At 33.2% G+C, this 4,729-nt stretch overlaps 1 pseudogene; it reads left to right on the forward strand.

Annotated features, from left to right (window-relative positions):
* The first annotated feature begins 1,568 nt into the window (after positions 1–1,568).
* On the forward strand, positions 1,569–1,657 carry LOC125169372 (uncharacterized; annotated as a pseudogene).
* The last annotated feature ends 3,072 nt before the right edge of the window (positions 1,658–4,729 follow it).

A 4,729-nucleotide genomic window follows, 5' to 3' on the forward strand; every position in this document is an offset into this window, starting at 1 on the left:
ATGGCTCAGTCAGTTAAGCATAAGACTCAATTTCTGCTCAGGCCATGATTTCATGTTTTCCTGAGTTCGGGCCCCACATGGGGCTCTGCACACTGACTGCATGGAGCCTGCTTGAGATTCTCTCTCTCCCTTTCTCTCTGCCCACCACCACTGATGCTCTCTCTGTCTCTCTCAAAATAAATAAATAAACTTAAAAAAAATCTCTATCTCCAGAGTCACATTCTGAGGTAGTGGGGGTTAGGACTTCAACATAAGAATTTTGGAGGCGAACGTAATTCAGACTGCTGACAATGAAATATCCCTCTATTTATTCATGTCTTCTTTCTCTCAATAATGTTTATAGTGTTTAATGAGGTCATGTCCATCTTTTGTTAGATTTATTCTGAGATATTTGATGTTTTGACTCTTATAATTGGTATTTCTTAAATACCATTATTTATTTGTTTTTGATATATTGAAATGCCGCTGATTTTTATACATCCGTCTTTAATCCAGTGATGATGTTAAATTTTATTAATTGCAATAGTTCATTTGTAAATCCTTTTAGATTTTTCTACTTCACAATCAACGTAATCTTGAAATTGTTATTTTATTTGTTCCTTTGTTAGTCTTTGTACTTTTATTTATTTTTCTTCCCTTATTGCAGTGGCTAGGACAACCAGTACAACAATGAAAAGAAATGATGATAACAAACCTTGTCTTCTTTCTAATCTCTGTGGAGTTGTTTTCTATATTATACCATCAAGTATAGTTTTTCCTATGGATTCTTTGCTCATTATAAGCTTAGGGAAGTTTTGGGTTTTTATTTTTGTTTGTTTGTTTTTTTTTTGCTATTTCCTGTTTGCTGAGCCCAATCAGTGATGGAATGGATTTTATCACTACTGATTCTGCACCTATTGAAAGTACCATATCATTTTTTCCCCTTTATTCTGTCGATGTGGTAAAATACATAGATTACTTTTTTAAGGTTAAATATTATATTTCTGGAATGGACCCAAATTCAAAATGACATATTGTCTTTTTAAATATTGCTGGATTCATTTTGCTAAGATTTATTTACAATTTTTGTATTTACATATTTTTAAACTATTTTTTAATGTATATTTTTGAGGGAGAGAAAGAGACAGAGTGCATGTGCATGCACAGGTGGAGGAGGGGCAGAGACAGAGGGTCCAAAGGGGGCTCTGCCCTGACTGCAGAGAGCTCAAACTCACAAACTCACATGAGATCATGACCTGAGCTGAAGTCAGATGCTTAACCAACTGAGCCACCCAGGTGCCCTGGCTTTATGTCCTTGAAAATGGCCTATAATTTTCCTTTCTAATAAATGTTCATGTCATGATCTAGTTTCAAGGTACTGGCCACATAAAACAAGACGACATACATTCTCTGTTTTGTTTTATATTATTTTTTAGAGAAGTTTGTACACATTCAGTGTTATTTATTCTTTAAATGCCTGGAAGAATTACCAGCATGTCAAGAGATGTCTTTGTGGGAATTTTTGTAATTACAAAATCGACTTATTTAATCTATAGAGAATTATATAGATTTTAGAAATTTTCTCCTTGATCACTTCTCAGCCTTTTGGCTAAGATCAAGTGTAGAATTTTTTTCCCTGTTTCCATTTTGGTAAGTTGTATTTTTCTAGAAAATTTCTCAGTTTACCTAAATTTTGAAATTTACTGAAACAAAGTTGTTCACAATATCCTTTCACTATTTTTTGTAATTTTCTGTAAGATATGTGGTAATTCCTTTTTTGCATTCCTGATATTGGCAGTATGTGTCTTCTCTTTTTCTTAATCACAATTGGTAAGAGTTTAGTTTTTCAAAGAACCAACTTATAGCTTTGTAACTTTTTCTGTTGTATATTTGTTCCACCTTTGACCAATTTCTACTATTGTAATTATTATTATATCCTTTCTTCTTTCTTTTTTTTTTTAATTTTTTTTCAACGTTTATTTATTTTTGGGACAGAGAGAGACAGAGCATGAACGGGGGAGGGGCAGAGAGAGAGGGAGACACAGAATCGGAAACAGGCTCCAGGCTCTGAGCCATCAGCCCAGAGCCTGACGCGGGGCTCGAACTCATGGACTGCGAGATCGTGACCTGGCTGAAGTCGGACACTTAACCGACTGCGCCACCCAGGCGCCCCTCTTCTTTCTTTTAACTTAATATTTTTAAACTTTCTATTCTATGTTCTATCAATAAAATCAATAGCTGATTCATTTTCAGTTTATCTTTTTTTTCTGACATATGGACTTATTCTTTTAAGCATGGTTTTAACTACCTCCTGCCTCTGTTAGTGTGCCACATTTTCATTTTCATTTCATAAAATAATTTTAAATTTCCATCGTGATTTAATTTTGCCCTTGATTTATTTGGATATATATTGTTTAGTTCCCAAACATTTGGGGGCTTTATAATAAACTTTATCATTGATCTCTAGCTTTATTTCACTCTATAATTTTACTACATGGAATTCTGTCAGGATTTGATTTATGGTTGAGTATATGGTCAACTTTGATATTGCTATACCATGTACTCTTAAAAATAATGTGAATTCTGAAGTTGTTTGTACAGATGGTAAATCATGTTCAAATTTTATATACCTTTAATGATTTGTTTTTGTTTGCTTGTTGTTGAGAACATGTAAAGTCAGCCAATATGGTTGTGAATTTCCTCCTTTAAATATGCAATTTTTGCATCAGCTATTTGATGTTGTATTATTGGGTGCATACAAATTGAAAAGTATTCAGTCTTAGGGTGCCAGGGTGGCTCAGTCAGTTGAGTGTCTGACTTCGGCCCAGGTCACGATCTTGCGGTTTGTGAGTTCGAGCCCTGCAATCAGGCTCTGTGTTTGGAGCCTGGAGTCTGATTCTGATTCTGTGTCTCCCTGTCTCTCTGCTCCTCCCCTATTCTCTCTCTCTCTCTCTCTCTCTCTCAAAAATAAACATTAAAAAAAAAGTATTCAATCTTTCTGGCTGATTGATCTTTTATCATTATGAAATATCCCTCTTTATCTCCAAGAATGCCTTTTACTTTAAAGTCTATTTTGTTTTATATAATTATATCATGTTATTTTTTATTAGTTTAGACTTTCAGTTCTTTTGTGTTCTTATATGTAAGGTGTCTACTTGTTCAGCTTGAGAGATTTTGTTTTATAATTGAAGTATTTAGACCATTTATACTTAATATAATTCCTGGTATATCTTGGGTTTTTATTACCTATTACTTATTATATGTGTTCTACATCCTTTATATGCCTTTCTTGCAACTTTTTGAATTAATAAAGCATTTTAAGATTATTTTCCAGTTCCTTCTGGAAATTACAACCTTGGTGGTTACATATTTTATTTTTCTTTAATAATTACACAGTGATTACAACAAACATCTTTGATTTATTAGGGCATCAGAGAGATAAGTACTTGGATCACTTCCCAGGTAATGCTAGAACTTTAACAATTTCAATTCCATTACCTTGCTCCCATCTTTTGTGTGTTGCTTTATGTATATGTTCTCACGAGTTTTAAATCATTATCATTCTATGTAGTCAATATTCATTTAGACTTACCTACATATCTTCCATTTCTCTTTATATCTTCTCACATTTCCATGTTGCCATTTGAGGTAACTCTCCTTCTCTCTTAGGAAATGTTTTAGTACTTTTTTAGTATGTGCTTGAAGACAACAAATTTTTTAGTTTTGGTTTTTCTAAAATTGTTCTCATTTTTTCTTCATTTAACAGATTTGTTTTCTGGATATAATTCTAGTCGAGTAGTTACATTCAGAAAAATCTATTCAGCAACATTTATGTATGAACTAAAATTTATCCAAAACTTACTTTGGCCAAGTAATTCCCCTTTTAGGAAATCAATGGAAATAAGTTAAAGTGAAAATAAAGCAAAATGTGTAAAGATATAAACTGCATCATTATTTATAAAAGTGAAAAATTGGAAACAAATGTAAAATCCAACATTAAGGCAATAGTTCAGTAAATTATGGCAAATCCATACAATATTGTGAAATGTTGAAAGGATGTCTATGAAGTACTTCTGTGAGAAAAAAAATCATGTAATTATGGGGGCGCCTGGGTGACTCAGTCGGTTAAGCATCTGACTTCAATTCAGGTCATGATCTCGCCGTCCATGAGTGCGAGCCCCGCGTCAGGCTCTGGGCTGATGGCTCAGAGCCTGGAGCCTGCTTCTGATTCTGTGTCTCCCTCTTTCTCTGCCCCTCCCCCGTTCATGCTCTGTCTCTCTCTCAAAAATAAATAAATGTTAAAAAAAAATTTTTTTTAAATCATGTAATTATGAATGTGATGAAACCAAGATGTAAATTTCAATGTATTTTGTGATTTTATTTAAATAACAAAGCTATGTGCATAGTAACAACCTGAAAGGAAATACATAACTCAGTTAACCCTCCTTATCTATGAGGTAAAAAGTTATGGGTGGCTATTTTTCTGTAATTGAAATAAATCATTTCCATATTTAACTACAGTAGCCTTAATTCCTCTTTTCTTTTTTTATTTAAATTTATAAACAAAACAAATGATAAAACTTATAGCTCTGTTAGGACATTTAATTTAAGGGGGTAAAGTGATTATAACTGTCTTCCACACACAGAATTTCCCATGAAAGGAAAACATGGAAATATACCAAAGAGACCCATTTACATTGTCATGAATTGTTCCAAGTCTCAAATCACTGAGAAAAACCTACCTCACACA

Source organism: Prionailurus viverrinus, chromosome B3 (genome assembly GCF_022837055.1).
Source record: "Prionailurus viverrinus isolate Anna chromosome B3, UM_Priviv_1.0, whole genome shotgun sequence".
NCBI lineage: Eukaryota > Metazoa > Chordata > Mammalia > Carnivora > Felidae > Prionailurus > Prionailurus viverrinus.